This window comes from Zonotrichia leucophrys, chromosome 3, assembly GCF_028769735.1.
Source record: "Zonotrichia leucophrys gambelii isolate GWCS_2022_RI chromosome 3, RI_Zleu_2.0, whole genome shotgun sequence".
Classification (NCBI taxonomy): domain Eukaryota; kingdom Metazoa; phylum Chordata; class Aves; order Passeriformes; family Passerellidae; genus Zonotrichia; species Zonotrichia leucophrys.
In genome coordinates, this window is record NC_088172.1 from 31,707,567 (window position 1) to 31,720,053 (window position 12,487).

The 12,487-nt window shown below is 37.3% G+C and overlaps 1 long non-coding RNA gene across 1 annotated transcript; it reads left to right on the forward strand.

Moving 5' to 3' along the window:
• Window positions 1-1,116: 1,116 nt before the first annotated feature.
• Window positions 1,117-3,738, forward strand: LOC135446382 (uncharacterized). Its single transcript, XR_010439778.1, has 3 exons — window positions 1,117-1,318; window positions 2,147-2,197; window positions 3,106-3,738. It is a non-coding gene; the product is annotated as an uncharacterized LOC135446382 (long non-coding RNA).
• Window positions 3,739-12,487: the final 8,749 nt, after the last annotated feature.

Genomic DNA, 12,487 nt, shown 5'->3' on the forward strand with positions numbered 1-12,487 from the left:
CAAGCATTTGAACTTCATTTCTCCAAAGCACAAGGTGATGGACTTGCTACTTTCTTTTAAGGTCTTTTCCAAGGACAAAGGCAAAAGTAAGGGCTTCTGCCTTTAGAAAGGTGTTTGAAGTGATACCCCTACCTACTTCTGGTGACCTTTTCAGGAAATTTAATTTTTAATCCTGCCCAGCTGGAAACTGCTGTGCTGTACATTCACTACCTGGGCTTTCTACTCCTTCTTTGCACTGGAGGTATCAGAGCTTTTCTTGGAAGAGTGAGTTGCCACATTACCATTTATTTAGTGATCAGTTGGATGCTTTCCCTTCTCAATTTTAAATTACATTTCCAGAAAATTTTTTTAAGCAGGTTTGTGTGCCTGGAACAAGGGCAATCAGAACTTAGAACTTACTAATTTCTCAGAAAGAAATATTATTATTTTAAAAATTATCTAGTCAAAATTCTGGTTTTGAAGTAATTCTTTTCATACCTATGGTATTTTTTGGTACCAAATTCATGATAGAAGTGTATGTTTAGATATCAAGGGCACCATGCAAAATGAGATGGCTTAATTGTTGCAGCTTAGTGAAAGTGCATAATGTGAAAACACAAATTTCATGATTAAAGAGTGAATCACTTTCCATCTCAGACATTTCCCATCCCTAAAAATAATCCTTTGACCTATTTGCTGCAATGCTCATCTCTAACAACTACATTTAGCATCGAGTTGCATCCATTGCCTTTCTCTAGAGAACCTCTATGGCTCTTTTCTCTTGGACCCACTTTGCTCTCTATCTAATAAGAAGATAAATAAATAGCAAATAAAAATGGTAGGTTTTATTTTCTTGTGGCCTCTTCTGCCCCCTACTTCAATGCTGTGCTCTGTTCCTGGGAATAATGATCAATGGTAGTGACACAAGCTCTCCAATCAAACCCTGGCAATAAGGTTTAGTTTATAGCAAAGCTTGCCAAACCCTAATTCATTTAAATACCACATCATCAATTACAAAGTTTTCAACTAAGCCCTATAACTTTTCTCAGAGATGCTTTCTACTTCTTGATATAGGCAATGAATCTACATGCGTGCTCATGGTGTTATACAGCTCACTGCCACTGCCTAAAAAATCCAAGTAACTGATAGCATGGATGAGTTAGACATTATTTCCATCTCAGCTAGCTGTGGGCACTTGCAGGGTTTAGTCAGGAGTCTGGGTGCCTTACATCTCTCCTGAAGTCAGCCAGGAAATACAGACATCACTGAAAGCAAATCAACTCAGCTCCAGGTTGAACTGTCCTCTGGAAACGCATTTCTAGTTCAATGTCTAAATAAGGTAGGGTGAATCTGGGTTTGTGAGAATGTTTGGTATCTTAATTGGCAAGTTTATTGGGAAAATGGCTAAATTAAAGACTAGAGCCCCTCTATCTGAGTTCTTGAATCAAATAGCTTTTTCTGAACTGGGTGAGCAAACCCTCCATATCAAGCCCTTTGGACTGAACAGAAACCTTCCTAACTAACTATGAGAAACATTTAAAAAAAAGAAACAAAGGCTGGTTAGCTGCTAATTCTTGTGACAACCTGCAAGGACATGAAAATCACTGAACTATTTATATGAATAATAGAGATACATGATTTCACTACTGGATTGATGATTTCAAATATAGAAATAGTTTTTATGCCTAGAAAATTCATTGGGGGAGTAATATAATGAACATATTTTGCATTCAAAATAAATTGTATCTTATTGAAATATTTCACCTGACTTTGTCAGCTACAGCTTATCCCAAACTAGACACAAAATAGACTAGACATCCTCATTTTGTTAGAGTTATTTACACTTTTGCACATAACCACAGGTGTCTAAGCAAGTCTTGTTTCCCACTCAGGGCTGATTCAGAATTAGATTTGGTTCTGCTCTGCTGTAGTGCAGCAGACATGACTGTCTTGTTTAGAGCACATTTAATGCATCTGCTCAGTATTTAGGGTCTCAAAAATGAATGTATGGCCACTTAGCAAGCAAAATCCAAAGAAAAGGCTGGAGTCTGACTTTTTTTGTAAGTACTTCATTGTATTTGGAGCACTCATGTAAGATAAGCTCAGTTTCCACCTTATCCTAGAAATTTGAACCTTTCACACAATTCAGGCTCTACTCATTTCTCAGGAATCAAGCATGTGATACCATGAAGAAGACCCTGGATCAAAAAAAATGCTTGTAAGTAGCAATATCCCAACACTCAACACAGAGTGTGATTTGGCTCTGAGACCAAATCAGGATACATTTCTCAAGTGAGCTCCTAATTTCACAGCTGGTAGAACTTTTTCTTTGGTTTTATTCCTACTCTGTTAAAGTGCAGCTAGCTTAATTTAAAATCACAGTGGTTTCAGCAGACAAGCAACACCAGTACCTGTCATTCCCAACAGAGCTTATTCTGAAAATATGTGTTAGTTCTCACAGTGGAAGTCAAATATGTTTCAGCTATAGAAAAGTGAAAAAGGAGAAACTCCTGAGAGTCAGGAGGAAAGTCTCTCCTGAGAGTCAAGAGGACTCATCTCTGCTGCCATTGCCAAGCCAAAAGTGGCGTGTGGCAGCAGGAACCCTCTTCTTCCTTGGCTCTATTTCAAGTTAAACAGATTAATATAAACCAGCTATACAACCCATAATGGCATAACACAACATTAACTTAATCTCTACCCAGTCACGGTTTCAATGCCCCACTTATAAAGGGACACTATTTTACAAGCTTAGAACATCTGTGCACAGATGGATGGAGTTTGTTCTCTGCTCCTCATGCTACAACCACACCTGGGAGAGGAAGGATACTGAAGAAGGACAACACTTCCGTCAGGTCCATGGACTTGCTGCTCCTCTTCTATCCTGGAGAAACTTCTTCTAAGGCTATGAGCAGCATCCATTGAAATATTTGATGTTTGCAAAGGGACAAAGCCACTTTTAAGTGCCAGACAAGACAGTGGTTTTGGGTCCTTTTGCTATGAGTGTTTTCCTTCTCCTGTTCAATTTATTTCTTTAATGAATTCCCACCTGTAGCTGCTCAAACCTTTCTCTGATGACTTACACCTGGTTGGAATTTGGCCTGTGCTAACAGCTTCTTTTTGAAACAGGCAGTGAAATGGGAAACTCCTCAGCAACTGAGTACAAAACCCTGCATGAACAGCCTGGCCCCTAACAGGAATGCAATGAGCCCTTCGAGACCCAGCATCCTGCCACTAAGTGAGAAGTGAAACAAGTGACAGCAAGTGAGAAGGATAACCTGTCTCCTTCAGAGGGCTTTTTTCACATTTACCAGGATAAATACTCAAAGTACAGGAGCGGAAGTCACTATCTATACATATAATTTTTTGCATTTACAAAGGTTTTTTGGTTACATGAACAACAGTAAAAAGTTTTCCAGCAATCAGCTGAGGAAAGTGAAGCACTCCTGCTCTGATTTACTTTTCAGACCAGTAAAAAAACCAGGGAGTAATGTAATTTCACTTATCTTTTTGGCACCAGAAGAGTAGTGATACAATGCCTGAGCCCAATGAAGTCAGTGGTGATCCTAGAAGCCATTTGGTCTATTGATTTTAAATGGGCTTAAAATATCTTTTTAAAAAGGCCTTCTGGATCGTTTACTAAGCAGAGCCAAATTGGAGAGGCCTGCCTTTGCTATTACTTGAAGCAGTCTTGAAGTCTAGTGCCAGGCATTTCAAGTCTAGCAGTTAAATAACATAATATGCGCCTGAAGTATGTCACTGAATTTTACAGGATGCCAAATAATTTGTGATCTTAAGCATTGCCACATTACTGCAGAAGTAGTTACTGCACTACTGTTGCTTTGGTACATGGCTGTGCTTTCCATAAATGTAGCTGAAAGCCAGCTCTCCAATGTATTTAGCTCAATAAGAATAAAAAATGAAAAATCAATCTCAAGTGTTGCTGGGCAGACTTCCTGAATCTCTGAATTTGTGGGAAAAATTGCTTAGTAAAATAGAAATAGTTTCCTTTTTGGATTTCAACATTCAATTAACACATGGGCAGAGGGACTTCTGTATACTCGTTGATGCTCATTAAATAGATAGCTGTGAATTGTCCTGTATTTCATAAAAACATTTGCATTTGTTCTTGACTTGAAGTCAGAATCAAGCTCCATATAAATATCCTAACTCCTGGAAAGTTTAGAAATATTCAGTTAAACTTTTTGCACGAACAGTTTTTGCTGCTGCCCATTCGTCTTTTTTTCTTATTATCTTTGGAGCTGATCACAATCTGTAAGAATGGCAATAATTTAAGGGAACAAAGTCAAAATAATTCATGTGCAGTCTTGTAATCTAAATAAATATGAGACATTCCAGCAAATGTGCAGCAAAAACATACAGTGACCAGGAATCTGTAGCTTAAGTCTTTTGCCTGGATGTTTGCCTGGACTGAAGAGTGAGGTTTATGACTAGATTTGAGGCAATGAAAAAAAATTATATACTTCAATCATACCAGAAATAAGGTTAGATTTCTGAAGAATTGTTCTGAATCTAAGTTTCTTCTAGCTTAAACTGCAGTTCTCCAGCTCGTAAGTGCTCAACAGAAATCCCCAAAATAAGAACATAAAAACTTTGCTCTGAAGAGGTAGGAGTGATCGCTCAGCTCACAATTGAATCAGCAGTGGTGTGGGCCAAAAAGTCTGAACAAGACATTTTATTTTTATTAATTTTTCTTAAAATTTGTCAGTAGTGACATCATCTGAATGATGATGAATAAGATTGTTTTATCTGAGTTCTATCACCTGTGGGCAACCCAGACACTCCAGTGCAGCCTATGTCTGATTTTCTTACCATGGTGTTAACTGGAGCATGCCTTGGACCATGGCTCCTGTTCTGTGGCAGAGTTCCTGGGAATATAAAACTTGTGGATTCCTAGACATGAATTGGACTCTTAAAAATAAGATTAATAAGTGCTATATGAAAAGTACCTTAGTTCACCCCCTCTACTTTCATGTCAGGAATAAAATGTTATAGTAAATCTGCAGATTCCATAAAGAAAGCATTACTTAAATTCTATACGTCATAAAACTCATTTATGTTCTCCAAATACGTTTAGGATGATTTAAGTAGTAACTACTTTGCAATCTTAAAATACTCAGAGGTTTTACTTTGAATTCTGAGATCAATAAAATTAATGATGTTTGGTGCCACAATGAGACATAATGATCATTAAAAAGCCAGAAGTTTACAGAAGGAAGTTTATTAAAACTGCCATATCTTACTAACGCAATTCGCTTATCAGCTTCTCACCACACTTTTAATTTTCTAGAACAAACAAATATATCAATTGAATAATTAATTTTGTTTTGGTCATTTTAAATGGCAAGATTAAAACCCAGGCACAAAGAGAAATCATTTGCAACTTTAAACGCAGAGAGTGAGTGTATCATTTGAGTGTATCATTAGAGTGTCCTTTAGGCAAAAGAGTCTGCCTTAAATCAGCATGATGTATGATGCTAAATTATTGGATTTCAGTTCACAGAAGGTATTCCTCACTGCCATGATGGGCCCTAAGACAAACAAGAGTTCAGTACGTATTTCATTTTTAATTCTCCCTAATAAGAATGTGAAACAGATAAAATAAAACTCAATTATAACTGGCAGAGTGGGATCTTCCTTTTAAATTACCCTTTACACATTAACTGGAGGAAAAACAAGATAACATGATGACTTCATTTAGAAGTACTTGTTGCTATCCAAAGCTTGTCTAATAGCTGCTAATTCTTATGTCACTGCTCCTGACACTTGGAACTGCTATCTGCTGCATGCTGAAAATGCCTAGGCTCTGAGGACAGCTTTGGCCTATGTGGGGTTTATGTTTGGGGTTTTTTTTCCCTTTCGAAATCTGTATCCAGGCATCAGTGTATAATTTTCTTTACCCCGGCTGCTTTCAAATGCACATCCCCTGTATCCTCTGCATTGCAGATAATTGCTGTAGATCTTATTGATTTCAGCTGATGCTGCTGGATTGGTTTTCCTTAGTTTCCAGTAAAAATTAGAAAAATGTCACCCATGCCCTTCAAAATATTTTTCATGACATCTCTACACACATAAATACAAGAACAACTTTTATATCAGCAGTAAAACCAGAAAACACAATATTCATCTTCTTTTCTTGTATTTTTGTTGTTGCATCAGTTTTTGTTATCCTTCTTAGCCAGTTTCACATGAAACAGTTTCTTAATATGATAAGCCATGCCTAGCATTGAAGAAGTCTGCATTTCAATTAGTCTGCTGTTTAAAATGTTAATGCTTTCAGCCTTTTGATCAGATCAGCTTTAGCAATTTTCTTGTGGGTCTGCTGCAACAGCTCATATCTTCAATTAGGAAAACTACTGATAAAACCTATAGCAAAGTATCTTTTAAAACTCAGCTAAATTATTCTCAAGGTGGAGGTACTATATATACTTGTACTGGACATCTGCCTTACCTTGAATTATACTCAAAAGAACAGTTTCATTTATTCACAGTCTTCATTTTAGGTGCTGTTTATCCTTGAAAGAATGAGCAATGTGAGAAGTATATGTCTCAGCATGTGAGACCGAATCAGACTGATCAACCTATTTCATTCCATAAGAACAGACACATACATTTGAATTTTCTTTCCTAGCAGACCGTGCAAAATGCTTTTTTTTTTTCAGATACATCTGACCACAAAAATCTCTGCCACAGTCAATGTAACTATTACCTGACTCATGTCAGATATATAAGGCAGAATGCACTTTTCAAAATCCACTTTAACCAGCTGGCTAAATCTAATCATCTAATCTCTTTTCTTTTCTTTTTCTTCTTTTTTTCTGCCTTTTTTTTCTTTTTCATTTCTCTCCAAGAGCTAAAAAAAGTAACTCTGTGCATGCCAAGTCACCCTACTGTGATTAAGTATCAGCTTAGGCTGGCTGATAGGTATCAGCACACCTCTCTGAGGGGCCTCTGGGATTCTCAGACTGTATCAGATGCTGACAGAAGCAAACACCCTGCAGGGCACATTTGTTGCAGTACTATTTACCTTTCACTCTGCCATTTCTTTTTGAAGTGGGATGAATTCTCTTTTCAGACTGAAGAGGTAAAATCTCCATCTCCCAACCACAACAGGTAGCTATTCCTGAAGGTAGAATGAGGATGGAGGATGATATCCTAGTCTTCCCCACTGAAAGAATCTCTCGGTGAGAAACCCACTCAAATGACTCTAGACCACATTGTTAATAACAAAAAGTAAATTTATGTTTAAGGGATTCAGTTGAAAGAAGATACTTTTGTCTTGGTTTACTACCTGGAAACTACTTGCGTATTTATTAATTAAATATAATAATTTTTCAGAAAAAAACTACACCCAAAAACATCAATGGGTCCCTTTGAGTTGAGTGCCTACTAGTCAAATTATTTTTAAAATAAGAATGACCATTATAAACATTTTCTTTCTGGACGAGTGAGCTCTAAGAGGTGATGCCTCTCCTTTATGTGTAGGAAGTTGTCTTCCTACACATAAAAAGGAGCTCCTCAAGGCTGGAAAACCCTCACTGTAACAGTATTTTCAAGTGAGGTGAGAAAAGCTGGTTTAAATCTGAGGCAAAAAACCAAATGGGAATGTTCCCATTATCTCAATTCTGTATTTATGGAGGTGCATATGTGTCAAAATTATGTGGCACCATGTTCCAACCTGCACTTTTTGAGCTGGGAGGAAGGTAAGTGTTGGTCTCTGAGATCTGTCAATGTACCATGACAGTGATCATGAGCTGCACCTTTCCTCCTTCAGCCCGGCTGCCTACTTGTGTAGATAAAATATTTGCTGCATGGTTGAATCCAAAACCAAGTTGTGAACAATTCTTCCCAGGCATGGAGCAGAATGACAAGGGTGGTCTGTAAATCCATGTGAGACATCTGAGACCAAAATAAGAGGACCAAGACCTAAGAGGTGCCCTTCTTGTCAGCTTTTTCTCTCCAGCTCTAGGTGGTTTTGGCTGGCATTATAACAGTTTCGGGTTTGTTCTCGTGTAGCATTTGACAGGAAACTGTATTTTCTCTGAAAAAAAGACTAACTATTTCTCTTTTGCAAGGAGTTTTAACATTTGACCAGGGTGTTTGCAAGCCCAGATAAAATAGTTTTGACAAATTAATGCAATGATTCTGTGTAACTGCTAAGTTGCAAAACCTTTTATCTACCCGTCTAAAATTTCTTTTATTATGAGAGAGAACTGGTTCAGTGGCACCCAGTGTCCCTGTGGCACAGTGACCTTTCAGGAATCATTGCCAGTTCAGATGGAAGCTGCTGGCATTTGACTAGCTTGGTTAGAAATTCCACAGCAGTTGCAGAAAAAGGATAAGTCTGAATAAGCTGATTTGTCAGCTTCCAGTCAGCCACCAAGAAGCTCTGAATCTCAGACACTGTTTGAGTCGAATGAAAATTAGCAAAAAATCACTTTGTAAATGCAGGACACAAGTCTGCTCAGTGAGATTGATTAGCAAATTTTTCTCCTGTCTTTCCTATCCTCGTTTTCAGTGCATTTGGCATGAAAAAGCCCTGTGCAGTCTTAGGAAAGTCTCCCTGCCAGCACCTTGAAGCCTGATCATGTGCCTGCTCTGCTAAGAACCTCCCATCTTTTCCTCCTGTGTCTGAATTGCTCCCAGGTGGTCTCTGCTGCTTCCTCCCTCACCTCCACGAGTTTTTCCCATCCATGAGCCCTCACTATCTCCCCGGGAAAGAGCAATCTCACCAGTCTACAGAGCTCCTCTTGAGAGTGAAGGCCGCACAAAGGTGAGCTGGGGTCTCCCTTTGCTGACCGGACACTGCCATGATACCAGAGCAGATTATAAATTATGCCTAGGACAAAACTCCAACAAAAAGTTTAAATACTATCCATTGCTCTTGGGTTGAAATAGTGATGATACACAAGCTTGGGTTAGCAATCCTTAATTGTCCCCTAGGGTTCAACTTGAACTTTTAAGATAAGCTTAAAAGTAGCTAGTTGTTTACAATAAATAACAATTTACTCTTATTTTGAGCCTAGGTTGAAGCCATTCCTCATTATATAAATGCTGATGTGCCCTTTATGTGCAGAGGTTTCACTTTTTGGCTGAAATATGAAATCTGCAAAAATTTCTTCCCTAATGCTCTTCAATTCCTTGGTTCATTCTTCAATTCCTTAATGCTCAAGCGCTACTCCTTTAAAAGTCAGGGCTTTGCTGCAGTCTCCTGGCCAAGCACCAATTTGGTGCCTGGAAAATTGTGCCCAGCGCCACTGGAGTTTCTGGGTGACACAGTGGGATTCCTTGCTGCCTCCAGCTGCTGCTGGTGCTCTCCCCTGCAGCTCACAGCAGGCTGCTCCCCAGGGCTGCTGGCAATCCCTCACAGCCATGTAAACTCACAACACTCTGGTGGGAATCTGTGTGTCTGCAGAAGATACAGCTTCTAAAAGGTTGTCTTGAAGTAAGAGGGATCTGACAGAGACAGTAAATCCTACTGCAAATTAGTTTTGCAGAAGAAAAAAAATTGGCTTTAATATGTACAGAAAGTTCCAAGGAAAGGTATTCAGTCCTGACACAATTACCTTTTGGCTGACCTTTGCTAGATTTTGGAGAATGAATATTAATGAATCTCCAGCCCAAAAGTAATTTAATGAGAAGAACTTACTTAACTCAGTATTTTAGCAGCTGGAAAGTTACTTCCTTGTTACCTAATAAATTTATTTCCTACATTTTAGAGTAAGACCACAAATGTATATTTAATGTTAACATTATAGTGGGGTCTTTGTTTCAGAGCATGATAAATTGGGAGCTTCAAATTGAAATAGACTTAAGAGAGATTAAAAATATTTCATTAAAATCTCAATATAGATTTGCATTAAGTTTATTTACACATATTGTACCCTATGATCTTTATACTTTCTAATATTACTTTCATTTTCTCACTCAAAAAACCAAAATCATAGTATGCCCAAATGATTTTCCTCTCAAGGTATAATTAGGTGATTTTTTTAAAGTAGGAATTATAATTCATAATTTATATCATGTTTTCATTGTATATTTTTTATGTTTTAATTACAAGAAGGACTAAGAATTTATAGTTTAATTGCAGCTAAATCTGATTTCACTTTGTTACTAAATCAGTGACAGTGAAGAGCAAGATGTCTAGAAAGAGGCATCAATTATTCTGATTAAATGTCAGGACTGATCCAAAGCACACAGATTAAATTGGTGGTGTCCTACTGACTTCAAGAGGCCTTGAGAAGCCAATCAATAACATCAATCAGAATTGGGAAGGAATAGCCAAATCAATTGCTGAATCAAGAAATAGCATTTTAAACATGCTTAAAAGGTTACGGAAAAGTCAAAAAATGCCAAAGAATTTGGTAGATTAATATTTTGATGGGTCGTGTTCCTGTACTAGCAAAACACCTTTCTGCTTGTTTTATTTTGCTGATTTTGGAAAAAAAAAACTTTTAAATTGGAATAAATTTGCATGGAGAATGTGTTGGGCTAAAAAACCATTTTTCAAGAAACATGTTGTAGCTGCCATGGGTTTAAAAACAGTGGATACATTATAAACTGCAGACAAAATTATGATTTATACTGACTACACTGATAACATCCTTTTTCATGGCATTTGCTTGTGTATCCTCATATCCTCTCAGAACAATTTCAGGTTCTCAACATCCATATTACTTTGCAGGATCAAAACCAAATTTATTCTTATCAAATAGATTGCATTAGAGTATTATAGCTGAAAACAAAAACAACCTTTTTAATCTACTGTAAAATAACATGTAAGCCACTCATGAATCTATATGAAATTTGAAAAAAAAAAAAAGATATTTTCATCTTAAATTCAAGAATACTTTATGACATGTCAGGTGAAAATTTTGATAAAATTACCTGCTGGGTCATACCAGCTACCTTCATCTGCTCCATACTATTATTTTCTTACTTTAAACATGTGGTTTCATGTGGTTGACATCTGCAGATTGCAGATCTGTGAAGAGATGAACAGATGAATAATTGCAGAATATTCCTCTGTTTTGCTGGGTTTCAGTGTTATGCAAAAAATATTCCAAGCAGTGTAAGCAGCTCCACATCTGCTCTCAGTCGGGAAGCACAGCCTGATGCTCAGGCAGCACAGCACACTGCTCTCTCTAGCCAAACAGTGCTCTCACAGAAAACACATAGTTTTTGGAACTTTGTGCAAAGATATTCAGTCTTATTCTTCGGGAAAAATTAAGAAGAGCCTGTATTTTGAAATCATATTTACCTGATATTTATTTTGCTGCCCTTCTTTTTACTGCTTGTATGACTCCCAAATCTATATGGAATAATTCTATCATCTTGTTATTCATAATTTTCATATAATGACATTATTGATGGCAGCAATCCTCTAACTGATATGAGGGAACCGATAATGAATAATACAGCACCCTAAGATATACAAGTGTGCATATTCTGAAAGTTTGCCTTGGTGTGGGTTCCCAAGATAATGTTATGTAAATGTTATCACTATCATACTGTATTGTGTTTATCCCCAAAGAAGGATGAATTTTATTCAGAAAAGGGCCTTGGAGGGTGCCAATTATGCCAGGGCAAAGTCCAGAATTATCCACCACAGCCTGCTTTAACGAGAGACTGAGTACGCATAACCCCTGTCTATGACTGGGAGATGGTTAAATGGACATCATTTATTCCTTGCCTTTATAGAAAAGAATACTTCCTACCAGAGTGTCTTAGATCCTTAGGTTCAGGAAATTAGGACAAACATATGCTCCACATGACAAATAAATGACAGGATGAATAAACCACTCCATCTCCCTCACTTTGCAAGAAAGGTTCCAGACTACAAAAGTGCTTATCAAGATGTTCCAGCATATCTAGGAAGTGCTGCAGGAACTTCAATTGCTGCCCCTTTTACCTGATCCATAGCCTGGCAGCTCTCTTGAAACTGGTTTACTAAACTGAGAAAATGACAGAGAAGTTTACAATGACAATAGTGATCTTGACAATCAGATCACTTTAATCCCAGTCTTCATAACAAAAAGAATGGTCTGAGGAATGACATTCAGATAATAAACAAATTATAATTTCAGCAGTTTCCAAAAGACTAGTTTAAATTCAGCGCAGCTTTTAACTGTGGATAGAAAAGCATTTGATACAGGCAAAATAATAAAAAATAGTTTAAAAATGTTTCCATAAAAGTGAAATGAAAAGATAACATATTTCTGGACAAAAATTATAATGTGAAGTAAGATATAGAAGGAAAGATAGGAAGTTGAAGCCATTTTTTAAAATTAATTAAATAGCAAAGCACTGTGAAGGAGAAAGCTTCTAATAGACTCAGTTATTAGGATTTCATACAGGGATATAATCTCAAATGCTGTGGTTTATCACCTGATATTGCTGAACTAAATATAAAAAAGAGGAGCTTTACTCCTTTAGACAGGTCAGGTCATGAGAGGGGCAATTTAAAGGAGAGTTGCAGTTATGCTTT